This window comes from Ursus arctos, unplaced genomic scaffold (assembly GCF_023065955.2).
Source record: "Ursus arctos isolate Adak ecotype North America unplaced genomic scaffold, UrsArc2.0 scaffold_29, whole genome shotgun sequence".
NCBI classification, from domain to species: Eukaryota; Metazoa; Chordata; class Mammalia; order Carnivora; family Ursidae; genus Ursus; species Ursus arctos.
The window spans coordinates 3,566,280-3,580,574 of record NW_026622974.1 but is presented as its reverse complement, the minus strand read 5'-3'; the positions used below and the strand labels follow the sequence as shown (position 1 = coordinate 3,580,574).

Sequence of the window (14,295 nt, the reverse complement as noted above, 5' to 3'; positions counted from 1 at the left end):
TAGCTAGAACTTCCAGTACAATATTGAAAACAGTGGCAAGAAGGGACATCCTTAACTCGTTCCTCATCTTAGTGGGAAAACTGAGTTTCTCATCGTCAAGTATGATATTAGCTATAGGTTTTAGATAGATGTTCTTTATCCAGTTGAAGAGGTACCCCTCTATTCCTAGTCGCTGTGAGTTTTTATCAAGAATGGGTGTTGGATTCTGGTGAATGTTTTTTCTGCATCCGTTGATATCATCATGTGATTTTTCTTGTTTAGCCTGTTGATATGATGGATTATATTAATTGATTTTGGAATGTTAAACCAGCCTTGCATACCTGGGATAATTCTCACCTGGTCATGGTATATAATTTTTATACATTGTTGGATTCAATTTATTAATATTTTGTGGAGGATTTTTGCATCTATATTCATGAGAGATTTGGTCTGTAGTTTTTTCTTTTCTTGTAATGTTTTTGTCTGGTTTTGGTATTAGGGTAATTCTGGCCACATAAGAATAGTTGGGATGTATTCCTTCTGCTTCTATCTTCTTTTTTTTTTTTTTTAAGATTTTATTTATTTATGTGACAGAGAGACAGCCAGCGAGAGAGGAAACACAGCAGGGGAGTGGGAGAGGAAGAAGGAGGCTCCCAGCGGAGGAGCCCGATGTGGGACTCGATCCCGGAACGCCGGGATCACGCCCTGAGCCAAAGGCAGACACTTAACGATTGCGCTACCCAGGCGCCCCTTCTGCTTCTATCTTCTGAAAGAGATTCTAAAGAATTGGTATAATTTCTTCCTTAAACGTTTGGTAAAATTTGCCAGTGAACCCATCTGGGCCTGGGGCTTTCTGTTTTGGAAAGTTATTAGTTATTGATTCAATTTCTTTAATAGATAGAAACCTATTCAGATTATCTGTTAGTAATTTTTTTTAAAAAGGATAGATTCCTGGAGATAGGATTCCTAGTCAAGGGTTAACCAGAATCTTGGTGGTTCTCAGTCCTGGCTGGACTTTAGAATCACCTGGGGGAGCTTTTTAAAAGTCCCAATGCCAGGGCACCTGGGTGGCTCAGTCAGTTGAGCGTCTTGCCTTCAGTTCAGGTCATGATCCCAGGCTCCAGGGATCGAGCCGGAGTCAGGCTCCCTGCTCAGTGGGGAATCTGCTTCTTCCTCTCTCTCTCAAATAAATAAATAAAATCTTTAAAAAAATTTACTTTTCTAAAGGAGCCTTTGGCTCCTGCATTGGAAGCAGTGTGTTGTGTGGAGGCCAGAGCGAAAAGCAGGGAGGTCCAGATATAATAGTCTGTTACTCACATGGGTGAGAAATACAGGCGGTTTGAATTTGGGATGTCAAGGGCCAGATGTGGAAAAGTGTTTGGGTTCACAATAGATATTCCAAGGCCAAGCCTATTGAAGTTGCTGATGGATGGGATGTGGGTCATGTGAGAAAAAAAGGAGTCGTATAGAACTCCAAGGTTGGCCCTGAGCCAATGATGGTGGAGCTTTGGGGTAGGGGGACGGTGGGGATGTTGAAAGTGGATTTGGGAGTGAAAGAAGAGTTCAGTTTAAACATAGATGAACCAAAATTCATGTGTCCTTTACAATCTAGAATATGTGTCAGCAAAGGCCCAGGGTGTGTGTAGGAAGTGTTTGAGCAACGAAGATCCCATATGCTAAGGTATGTATTGGGGTGGGGGCCAGGGTATGGAAAAATGGGAGATAAAACACACTGCAGTAGGGGCGCCTGGCTGGCTCAGTTGGTGGAGTGTGCAACTCTTGATCTCAGGATTGTGAGTTCGAGCCCCATATTGGGTGTAGGGTTTACTTAAAAATAAAATCTTAAAAAAAAAACCCCAAAACCACCGTGAACTAAGGAATTTAAAATTTGTATTATAGGAACGGGAGGAGCTTTGGAAATTTTTGAATTATAATTAATATGAACAGAGCTTAGCTTTACAATAACAGTTGTGTGTTTAGTAACATGAAAAATGCCCACGAGATAATTTTCACTAAAAGTTTAGATGTAGTGTTATTATAGCCAAGTTAAAAAAAAAAACACGTATGGATAAAAAAGGAGAGAGGCTGGAAGCAATATTATCAAAATGTTCATAGAGATGGTTTTGGTGGTTGGTAAGACTATGAATAAGATTGGATTCTTTTTGCTTTTCTTTCTGCTTGTCTGTATTTCTCAAATTTTCTTTAACTGAGCGTAACTACTTTTATGATGAGAATAAGCTTAAACCAGCAACTTGAATGTGTGCAAGAGGGCGCCTGGGTGGCTCAGTCAGTTAAGTGTCTGATTCTCCATGTCAGCTCAGGTCTTGATCCCAGGGTCATGAGTTCAAGCCCCACATTGGGCTCCACGCTGAACATGGAGCCTACACAATAAAGGAATGAGTGAATGAATGAATGAATGAATGCAAGATAGGAGGGAAGAGTACATTAGATGCAGAGAGTGGAGGCAGGGAAGTGGGTTGGGTTTACTGCAGCAATCCTGGGGAAATGGAAGGAGAAGTTGAACTGGGGCAGGGGCCATGGGAGGAGGAGGGAAGCAGATGTATTTCTCGCATCCGAATTGGACATGTAAGGAAACCTTTCTCCAAGTGTGATAGTTAAGAGGAGAGGTTCTGGAGCCAGGCTGCTGGCGTTGGAATGTGAACTTGGCCACGTACTTGGGCAAAGTAGTCTTTGCGCTTCCTAAAAATCTGTAAACAGGAATAATAATTACACCTGCCCCATGAGGTGGTTCTAGGAAGTAACCGAGTGAATACATATTAACTAGTCAGCGCAGTGCTCAGCTCACAGGCACTCAGTGTTCTAGCAATTACTCTTACTACTTACCGGGCTTCAAGGAAATTGGTACCGAAGGTGGTCGCAGAATGTGCAGTGGAGTGAAGGGACGAAGGGAACTGAAACATTATCCCCAACAGATTAATTTTTTATGAGTATATTTATATATTTTTTAAAATCCTAGTAGTTAGAGTTTTTTGAAACGAAGTCAGGCTGTCTCAAATGGTGAGCCCCCAACACTGAGGAAGTTCTGAGAAGCGCTACACGGATCACTGGCGGGCTGGTGTAGGGCTGTGATGCCAAACCATCTGTCATCCGAGGATGTCCCGGGTGTTTTGTGTAACTAAGTTCAGTCCATTAAAAATCCATCCTTGGGACGCCTGGGGGGCTCAGTTGGTTAAGCGTCTGCCTTTGGCTCAGGTCATGATCCCGGGGTCCTGGGATCGAGCCCCCACATTGGGCTCCTTGCTCAGCAGGGAGCCTGCTTCTCCCTCTCCCTCTGCTCCCCCTGCTTGTGCTCTCTCTCTCTCTCTCTCTGACAGATAAATAAATAAAATCTTAAAAAAGAGAAAAAAGTACCATCCTTTAGAGGTGCCTGGCTGGCTCAGTTAGTAGAGCATGGGATCTCTTGATCTCGGGGTTGTAAGTTCAAGCCCCACGTTGGGTGTAGAGTTTTAAAAAAATTATCATCGTAATAGTAAAGATTAAACAAACAAATAATAGACACTTAATCACAGGCAACAAATTGAGGGTTACTGAGGGGGAGAAGGGTGGAGGATGGGGTAACTGGGTGATGGACATTAAGGAGGGCACGGGATGGAATGAGCACTGGGTGTTATATAAGACTGATGAATCACTGACCTCTACCTCTGAAGTCAATAATACGTTGCATGTTAATTAATTGAATTTAAGTAAAAAAAATTAAGAAAAGAAAAAAATAAAAATAAAAAATAATAATAAAGATTAGATTTTTTAAAAAAGTATTGTCCTTTATTCTGAGCCCTCTCTAACGGTTTGGTGTTCAGGTATTCTTTGTTTTATGAAATATGGTATATATAGACCAGAGGTTTTTTCCCTAATAACCTCACTTGGCAATAGTCTTAACTTTTTGGTCTCCAAAATTTTGGGGGAAATTTTATTGGTCTTTGAAATGTAAATTTCTGGGAACTAGGGTTGTGGGGAAAATGAATAATTTGGCTAGGCTGCAGTAGGTGCCTTTGACCCCCCTTCTGAGCCTGAGATTCTCTCATTTCAGGGCCACAGGTTGGACCCCCTCATCCCAGTGAGTCATTCTGCAAATGAGAGCTTTTAGGTGGGGCGTTGGGGAAGGGCGTGAATGGTTCTGCACAGCTCTGCCGCTACCACTATTGTAGAGTTCTTCCGATCTACCGTCTTGGCAGCCAGCCTGCGTGAGGGACAGCTGCCCTGTGGCCTCAAGCAAGCAGCAGCGTCACGCATCCTCGTATGCCAACTTGCAGGCGTGTGCTGAAGGCGCCTGGGGGGAGGCTCTGTGCCCTGTGCCACGGGGCCGGGAGGTGTTCCTGAGGTCCGTCCACCGGGCTCTCTACCCCAAGGAGCTTAGAGCCTGCCATCCTTCATCTACAAAGGGCAGTTTTGTTACCACAACTTCCTCATATATAAAATGAGGATAATAGGACCGTCGAACAGCCGTGGCGAGGCATCTCTTCCTAATTCCCTCACCTCCACCCCAAGCTGCAAAGAAAAATCCGACTCCGAGAGGTAGACCATGAGATCAAAACAGAATGGACACAGCAGAGGTGTGCCGAGTTACCTTGCGGAGCATGGCTTCCAGACCATGACACCTGATTGTCACTGGACCCAAACCTAACATAGCTACGAAGAAAGGTCCATTAGCTCTGGATACGTTATTTTATTTTATTTTATTTTATTTTATTTTATTTTATTTACTTATTTATTTTTAAAGATATTATTCATTCGAGAGAGAAAGAGAGAGAGCACAAGCAGGGGAGGGGTAGAGGGAGAAGGAGAAGTGGGCTCCCCACTGAGCTGGGAGCCCAACGCGGGGCTTGATCCCAAGACCCTGAGATCATGACCTGAGCCAAAGGCAGACTCCTAACTGACTGAGCCATCCAGGTGCCCCAGCTCTGGATACTTAAAAAAAAAAAAAGAAAGAAAGAAAGACAGAAAAGGCATGAGGTCACGGAGTAGAGAGGGGGCCTGACCTGGCCTAGTGATTTTCCCTTTTGTGGAAAAATCACCTCTCCCAGCCCACGCTCCCAACGCAGGAACGTGGTTGGCTGCCTCCTTTAGTTCTGCTCCTTTCTCTCCCAAACCCCCTTCTGCTTTGCCTCTGGCTGCCCTTGGGGAAGGGTCTACAAGGAGAGAATGTGCCGGCCAGAGGCCCCAGGTGCCCCTGTCCTGTCCCTGCCCCGTCCCCTGTCACTGTGTCTCCCACTGTTGGTTTACAGCTGGCTGTGTGGGGCGCGCCTCTCTCTTGGGCACTGGTTACCTTGAGTTTTCCTCCAGGAGTGGAGGCCCCCCGGACATGTGGGTAGGTCCTATTTTGGAGCCTGAGAAGCTGAGGAGGTAGGCCCAGCCCTCGCTGAGGTCATGCCCCCCTCGTGGCCTTGGAGCTTGCCTTCTCAGGCAACACCCCGTACGTCCATTGGCTTTACCTTCCCCTCGCTGGAGTTCCTCCAGTTCAGCTCCCCGTGTTCTCGTGAAGATGAAGTCCGTTAGTGGCGGAGAAAGCGCCTTCTAACCTGTTGAAGTGTTATACACATGTAGGCGGTGACCATTGCGATAAGGTGGGATCATGTGTGTATAAAGTCTGAAAAGTGTAACCCTATTGCCATATGAATTACCCTGGTTCTGTTGGAAGTCAAGAACCGTGGGAAATCGACGGTTAGGCTCAAGAGAAATAAGATTGGCCACCTCCCCCCTTTGAGGGTTAAATTGATAATAGTGCCAGTGTTTACCCAGAGGAAGAACTAAGATGGGAACTGAGCTGTGCTGTGGTTCAACAGGTGGCTGCCTCCCTGTGACCCCGGCTGAGTTACGCTGTTGTTGAGTGGTAAGCGGGGCACTTGGGACCCTCCATCAGGAGCCCTCTGCAGACGGCCAGTGAGTTTCCAGTAAAGCTCAAGGGCAGTGCACACCATCACGTGACTCCCCATACCCTGAGCTCGGGCCATTGTCTTTCCATTGGAGTAAAGTGAGCCCCAGCAGCCTCCAGCTGCTCCTGTTCGAGGGGAGAGGGCCAGTGCGTGCTTATGCGGTTCTTGCCCACGACAGACACCCCCAGCGAGGGGCCCACGTGGGCTGGAAACAGGTTGACGGTGCCCATCTGGAGTAGATCAGATGTTCTGTTCCAAGGTGGTGTGTTCTAGATAACGTGGACCTGCGGGGTGCCCCGGTGGCTCAGTCGGTGAAGCGTCTGCCTTTGGCTCGGGTCATGATCCCGGGTTCTGGAGATCGAGGCCTACCTCGGGCTCCTTGCTTGGCAGGGAGCCTGCTTCTCCCTCTCCCTCTGCTGCTACCCCTGCTTATAATCTCTCTCTCTGCCGATAAAAAAATTTTTTTTAATTTTTACTTAAAAAAATTTTTTTAGATAACTTGGACATGCGTTTATATTTAGGAATCCCTTGGCAGGTGAGAGGTGGCATGGGAGTGGGAGGGGACAGTGTCCTGTTAGCTGTACTGAGTACTGTTCTAAGGATTTAACACGTCATCGCATTTGATTCTCACCCCCCTCAAACCCCCGGGTGGTTGAGCCTATTTACAGATGAGGAAACCAAGGAACAGAAGGCTTCATTAACCAGTCCAAGACTGTACAGCTATTTGAAAGTGACAGAACCCAGATTTAAGCCAGGCAGGAAGTCTGACTGTGGAGTCGGAGCTCATTTTATTATTATTGTCATTTTTCCGACGCACACCGAAGGCAGAGAGAGAATGTCAAGGTCACGCAGCTGCTATGTGGTAGACCTGGGAGTCAACCCCAGGTCGGTCCACCTCTGGGGTTCACACCAGTAACCACCACTCAATTCTGCATCCATGGTTGCCCTTAATAGTCAACAGTAACGTACGATATAGTGTTCTATGTAATACAGTATGACATTTTATCATAGTACATTCCCTATTAGAGTATAATCTATTATGAGGTTATGGTTTATTTGACATTTATTGTTGGACATTTAGGTTGTTTCCATTTTGTCCCGATTATAAATAAATGCCAAGTTGTTGCTGTCGTTGTTTTTTAAAGAGAGAGAAATGGTAGGAATGTTGCTTGGTTTATCAGTTTATTTGTTTCTTTTCAAGGATTTAGAGCAGATGGGCCGAGCTCTCAGAAGCTGGAAGAATTGGAGGCTTTGAGTTGACTGCTTGAATGGGGAATGAAATTCTGATTAGGAATGGTGCCAGTGTGGAGAGAAGGAAAGAACAGACCCTGTGCTTCAGCCCAGGGATTTGGCGCTGCCTGGTGAGATAGAAAGTTGGGGATGCATTTCAGAAATATCTGTAATTCCCACTTTGGATATTTGAGTGTTCTCTAGCATTTTCCAGCCCAGCGTCTCATTGACATTACCCAGATACACGTGGGTGGGGCTGGCAGAGGGTGAGCCATTTTCTTCCCCAGATCAGCCATGTGCGGCCATCTGGAGTCACACCATCTGTCCATCCCATGTCCCTTGCTCCTTCAGCCCTTTCCAACTCTGTCTCGCGTTGAAATTCCCCCTTTGGTTCCTATGTCCCAGGTGGAAAACGGACGAGGAGGCCTGAGCACATCATACCCTGTGAGGACCGTAATGGCCTCCATACACTGAGTCCTCAGCATGAATCCAGGCCTTACCACAGCTTTATGGGATGGGGATCGTTACGAAATCACCATCTCATGGAGGAGGAAAAGGAAGCTTCAAGAAGTTAAGGGCTTGTCAAGGCCATGTAGCCAGGCACTGGTGGAGCCAGGGTCCAGAGCCAGGGCTGTCTAAACTCTGTGGCCACATCATGTGAGCTGCTCCCTCTACCCTGCAGCCTTACGATGCACTATAAAAAGAGGACCGTCTAGTTCTTGGGGGGAGTCTGCAGGAAGTCAGCAGGAACGTGTCCAATTACCTCACCGGATTGGCTCACTTAGAGGATGTTGGGACTGCAAAGGATCCTGGAAGTCTCTCTCTCCTACCTTATTTTTAAAGTGTGTCAGACAAGGTCTAGAGTGATCTATGGACTTGCCTAAGGGCAAGATGGTGGCCCGAGCACATTAGACAGAACCAAGGTCTTCCGATGCCCACCCTGTGGCTCTCTAGAGGCAAACAGCTCTTAGCTCAACTCCGTCCGGAGCACTGGGAGTGAAAGCCTGTGCCAGTAGGGCAAGTCTAGAGAAATAGGAGTAGTTTGGTGTGGCTGGGCATTGCTAGGGTTCATGGAGATAGGGAACCACAAGAATCCTCTGATTTTCCACTCCTTTGTCCAGCACACACCTAAATCCTAATTCCACTGTACAGAAAAGTTCGAGTAGGGGCAATTGGCAGGAAGGCTGCGTGGTGTAATGGTTAAGAGTCTGGGCTCCAGGGGTGTCTGAGTGGCTCAGTCGGTTAAGCATCTGCCTTCAGCTCAGGTCATAATCCTGGAGTCCTGGGATCGAGTCCCGAGTCCCGAGTCGAGGTCTTTACTCAGTGGGGAGCCTGCTTCTGCCTCTCACCCCGCCCCCCCCACTTGTGCGTGCTTTCTCTCTCTCTCTACCTCTCTCAAATAAGTAAATTTATTTAAAAAAAAGAGTCTGGGCTCTGACATTAGACAGCCCAGGATTCACATCCAGCCCTGAGCCTCAGTTTCTTCATCCATAAAATGGGAGTTACAACTCCTTATCACGTGGGGCCACGGTAAGAAGGAAACGAGACAACACTTGTAGAGAGACGGGCACAGTTTGTGGAGAGAAGAGAAGACTCTTGGGGTTGTTTGAGTTGGTAGAAAAAGGAGAACACAAAACTGGTAACCAAATATGTGATTTCAACAAAAGGCCAAGTATTTCTTAATTTCATCTGATTCATGATTTCCCACAGGCTTTGTCAGTCGGGTGCTCATTGCACATCCCCACATGGAGGCAAGCGGCTCGGTGACCTCTCTTCTGGTGGGGGGGCATGAGCTCAAGATCATACAAGATGCTTTTTACTTCCTGTCTTACAAGGGGTGGGAGATGGAGAAAGGAAGATTGTTAATATAAACTCGAAATCCAGATCCTTTCTGAAGTACATCTCCTCAGCTGTGTGACCTCAGATGAACCCCTTGCTGTCTCAATTGTCTCTTTACCACAAGGTAATTGAGATGGCCACATAATAGCCACTTTACATGTGGTATCTTATTTAATCCTCAGACGAGCCTGCGAGATAGATATTACCATCACATTTTAGATAAAGGAGACTGCAGTTCAGGGAAGTTAAGTAACTTGTCCAAGGCCACACAGCACACAGCCCAGCGAGTAGTGGGTCTGTGATGTAAGCCCAGGTCTGACCCCAAAGCCCGCGTGCTTCCCGGTCTACCCAGGGTAGATTCATATTTTGTCGGGTCTAAAGGTAATGCAATTTTGGAAGCCCTCTTTAAGGAAAGCAATACAAAATCACAAATTAATATTACAGATACGAGAGTGGATATTTATTGAGATTTTGCAATGAAATCACAACATAGCCGAAAAACCTGTCGAAGCCCAAATACCACAATTGTCACAAAATCCAGAAAAACAACATAATATTTGTGATAATTGCTTGACCCTCCTCTATAACACCTTTGTCCTGTGTCTTCTGGCTACATCCTCTTTGGTTGTATTCCCCTGCGGCAATGATTTGGTAATCTTTTCCATGGAGAAAATAAAAAAGATAACTCAGTGTTTCTCTAGCGTGATCGATTGAAAGTTTTTATTTTCTTAAATTTTATTTATTTACTTTTTAAAGATTTTATCCATCTATTTGACAGAGAGTGCGAGAGAGAGAGAGAGAGAGAGCATGCGTGCACACAAGCAGGGGGAGTGCGAGAGGGAGAAGCAGACTCCCCGCTGAGCAGGGAGCCCGATGCGGGACTCCATCCCAGTACCCTGGGATCATGACCTGAGCTGAAGGCAGACGCCTAACCGGCTGAGCCACCCAGGCGTCCTTGATTGGAAGTTTTTAAAAAAATTATTGATAGTCTAGAAAGGTTTAATTCAGCTTCACAAGTCCTTATTGGTAATGTCATATAAATATTAGGATAATTGTCAATTTTGGGAAAGCCTCCATCACAGTTTCTTCCATAAGATTTTAGGGCATTCCATGTTTCCTGGTGCAGTGATTCACCTAAAATAATCTTTAAATTGGTGACAGTTCTTACCCGATTTTGTGTCAGCTAAATGTTATCTTTGTTATCAGTATGTTGGGTTAAATCGGCAAAAAATTCTCATCTTTTCTAGTACAGCCTCCCGTCTCCCAGCTCCTTAAGATGGAATGAGGGTGGTTATGTTACTGAAAGACTCATAATTAAAGTCCTTTCTCACAAGTCTGTGGCCTTTTCAAGGGAATTCATTACAAAATACCGGATGTGAAAACATTTGAAGCATTTGGATGACTTGGCCTGGAAAGAGGAAGGCTGGAGGCAGCAAAGAAATAACCACCTTCAAGGGTGCGAGCCCTAGTGGGCATGAGAATCAGCGGGGCGTACCTGAGCCTGACTCCGAGATCGGGGTGGGGGGGGGGCCCTCAGGTTCTGCAAGTCCCTTGGAGCCGGTTGCCCTAAAATGGATACAAAGAATAGTAGAGAAGTGTGCGAGTGAGAACAGCTCACACTGCCTCGCTGCGAACTCAGAGTGTGACCCGTGGTCTGGCACGTGCTCTGGGAGCTGTTTCGAAGTGCATAATCGGGGTGGGGTGGGGCGCGTGGGGGCACCGGGCGGGCTCACTCGGTAGAGCATGCGACTCTTGATCTCAGGGTCCCGAGTTCAAGCCCCATGCTGGGCCTGGAGATGAAGGAAGGGAGGGAGGGAGGGAAAGAAAATACCTGATCTCGGGCCCTCCCCCTCAGGACTGCTGAAGGGGAATCTGCATTTTCACAGAGCTGCAGGGGATTATCTGAGAAGCCCTGGACCAGACACTTGAGCTGGAGCTTCCGATGTGCCTGCCCAGGCTTGGCAGCTGTCTTTTTCCTCTCTGTGCCCTTAGCCTTAGGAACTGGCCTCTCTTCCCGCTTCTGGCCGTCACCCATTGTGTGGATTCGTTACATCTCTGTTCCCCCTCCCACCAGACTGCCCTTCCCAGTGCTGCGCACCCAGGAAGTACCATTTACGGAATGCCCACTGCATACCAAGAGCTTTGCCTCTCTTACCTCATTTGGCCCTCACTTCAGGCCTGTAGGCTGAAACAAATATCCCCGTTTTATGTATGTCTGTATGTATGTTACCTCCATGCCCAACGTGGGGCTCGAACCCATGACCCCAAGATCGAGATTCGCATGCTGTACTGACAGAGCCCGCCATGCGCCCCAGATATCCCCCTTTTTATAGATGATGATACTACGGCTCTGTGACTTGCTAGTCATAAGTGGCAGAAACTAGGAACAAACCGCCTCCCCAGGGGTATCTGATTCCAAAGCCTTCAGTAAAGGGATCAGTAAATGTTTCTTATTTACTCAATTATCATTCAAGCATTCATTAATGTTCTTATTTATTCACTGAAGAGGCTTGGGAAGATGAGCGGTAAAATCTGTTTTTTTCTTGGTGAACCCTCTCTAGAACTACAGCTGTCCGGCATCAGCCTTCCAGAGGCAGGGGGCTGGGCTGCAGAAGCCCCCAGCCCATCCCTGTGAGTAGGGAGGTGATACTCCTATGCCCACCCCCTCCCCCCACTTTCATAATGTCCTCCGTGACTCAGCAAAGAAACCATGGGTCTGAAATCAGAGATGAGGCAAAAAAAAACCCCAAAAAACAAAAAACACAACCCTCAAAAATGTTTTCTTTTCCTGAAGGAATTTCCCTTTCATGTTGCTCATTCCCCTGCCAGGGAATCCAGGAAGCCTTGGGCTTGGGGTCAGCTGTGACCCTCCAGTCTGGTTCTCTGGGGCCCACCCCTCCTCCTGACTCCTCCCCAGGTCCCAAGGGACAGCACCAGGCCTTCTTCCTCAGTGGTCTCTGGTTCTGGGCCACCAGGGGCCTGTCCAGCCCAGCTCTCCTTCGCTTATGTTACATCGTTAATCCTGAGCCTGGTCCCAGATTATCTGAGTTCAAATTCTGCCTCTGCCTCTGACATTTGTGTGACTTTGGGCAAGTCACGTCACCTTTCCTCTTCTGTGAAGTGGGGATAACAGTACATTTGAGGGTTAAAATAATTACTCTGTGGAAAGCACTTAGAGCAATGCCTGGCACAGAGGACTCCCCATATAACTGCTCTTGTTGTTCTTACTCGTTAGGTTATTAATACCTGGGCGAGACCTGGGTGATCTCATGCTGAACTTCTCTATCCATTTGTTCTAGCCTCACCCCAGAATTTGCATGGATTCCCAGTTATTCATGCTTTAGAGAGTTTAAGGGGGCAACTGCAAATGAGTGAATACATTAATAAATTAGAAAGCTGTGGGTTGCTCTCTGAAAATGAGATTATTTTAATGGACGATGAGGCGTGAGTCAATCAAGTTTGATTTGGGAATAACCACATGCCATCTAGGGGGAGGGTGGCCCTCTGAGAATTTCCAATCATGGCATAGACGGACCTGCTACCAAAGGCAGTTTGAGAGACTGAGAGACTGATAAATTCAGTGCGAAGATCTCCCGACAACAGGGGAAGAAGAGTAAGTCTTGGCTAGAAGCTGGCGTGTGGTTTCTCAGCCCTGGATGCATTTCAGAATCACCGGGGGACAAATACACAGAACCTGGGCCCACACCTAGAGATTCTGATGTCCAGGCCTGGCAGTGGAACAGGGGCATCAGAATTCTGAAGAAGCTCACCGGGTAATGAGGAATAAAGTCCAACAGTAAGCAGAGACAACCTAATCGTAACACAACACATCACTATAAACTAGTGGGTACATTTATCTCCCCTTCGTAACCATCCCTGCAAGGCTGCTTGCATTAGCCCCGTTTTATAGGTAAGAACACTGAGGTTTGAGGAATTCGGCCAAGGTCACACAGCAGAGCCATTGTTTAATCTAGGCCTGAGTCGGAAGGCCTGAATGCACTGTGCTACATTCCACACCCCAGGAGGTCAGACTGGAAGAAACTTCCCAGAAATTGAAATTAAGATTGTTCCCTCTGATGTAAACTATAAAATCGATACAGAATAGGTCAGAGCAAAGATATGCAAACTGATTTGAAGAGACACAAAGGCTCCTGGAGCCACAGAGGGCTCAACCATAACCTGTGGCCTCTATTAACATATCCAAATAAAGAATGTGGCGGGTGGGGGGGTGCTTGGGCCGGTAGGTCTGACCGTCTGCGGGCTGAGGGACTGAGGGACGGGCACTGGAGGCGTCGTGATCCGGCTGGCCTCCGCTCTTTCCCTGGGCTTCCTTCCGTCCTCTCCGGACCTCTTGGACTGTTGTTTCCTTCCGTGGTTCCTCTTTCTCTACCTGTCCCTTAAAAGAGAGTGTTTTCTGCATTCCTCGTATTCTCCAGGCCACGACGGGGCTGCCCATGCTGAGGACTTCAGAGGTACATACTCCAGATGTCCAGACTCTAGGCATCAAGGTTAAGGTCGGGGAGAGGGGAAGGTGTCATCAGACAGGACTGGGAGCTCACATCGGAGCTGGGTTGCTTGCTGGCTGTGGACCTTAGAAATTTCTTTACACTGTTTTTTTTAAGACTTGGTCTCTTTATCTGCAGAATGGGATATTAATGCCTACCGTACATGATTGCTGTAAGGAGGAAACCAGTAGGCATTCCAAGCACTCGTAAGAACGCTATTAATAGGACCTAGTTATTATGTCCGGCTGACACAGGACTTCTCTGTGGCACTTCAAAAACAACATGTGAAATAGAGAACCTTTTCCCCTAAATCGGTTCTTTCACTTAGGTTCCTAATCAGATTCCATCCAATTCCAGAATCCCTAGAGTCAGCCTGGACTGTCCCTCCACCGCCATCTACATGGCCACTGAGTTCCAGTGACTGTTTCCTGCGTTTCTTCTATTTTCATAAGCCACCCTTGGAATTTCTCATTAGGTTATTGCAAGCACCTCTTTTTTTTTTTTTAAGTTTTATTTATTTATTTATTTATTTATTTATTTATTTATTTATTTATATTTATATTTCTTTTTTTAAAAGATTTTTATTTTATTTATTTGACAGAGAGAGAGACAGCCAGCAAGAGAGGGAACACAGGCAGGGGGAGTGGGAGAGGAAGAAGCAGGCTCCCAGCGGAGGAGCCCGATGTGGGGCTCGATCCCATAACGCCGGGATCACGCCCTGAGCCGAGGGCAGCCGCCTAACGACTGAGCCACCCAGGCGCCCCATCATTTATTTATTTTTAAGCAATATCTACACCCAGTGTGGGGCTCGAACTCATGACCCTGAGAGCAAGAGTCGCCTGCTCTTCTGA

General features: G+C 46.9%; 1 protein-coding gene across 2 annotated transcripts in view; it reads left to right on the top strand.

The window, feature by feature from the left end:
- CCND3 (cyclin D3) overlaps positions 1-14,295 on the top strand; it is an 88,836-nt gene that overhangs the window by 46,584 nt on the left and 27,957 nt on the right. The gene's annotated exons all lie outside the window — the stretch shown is intronic.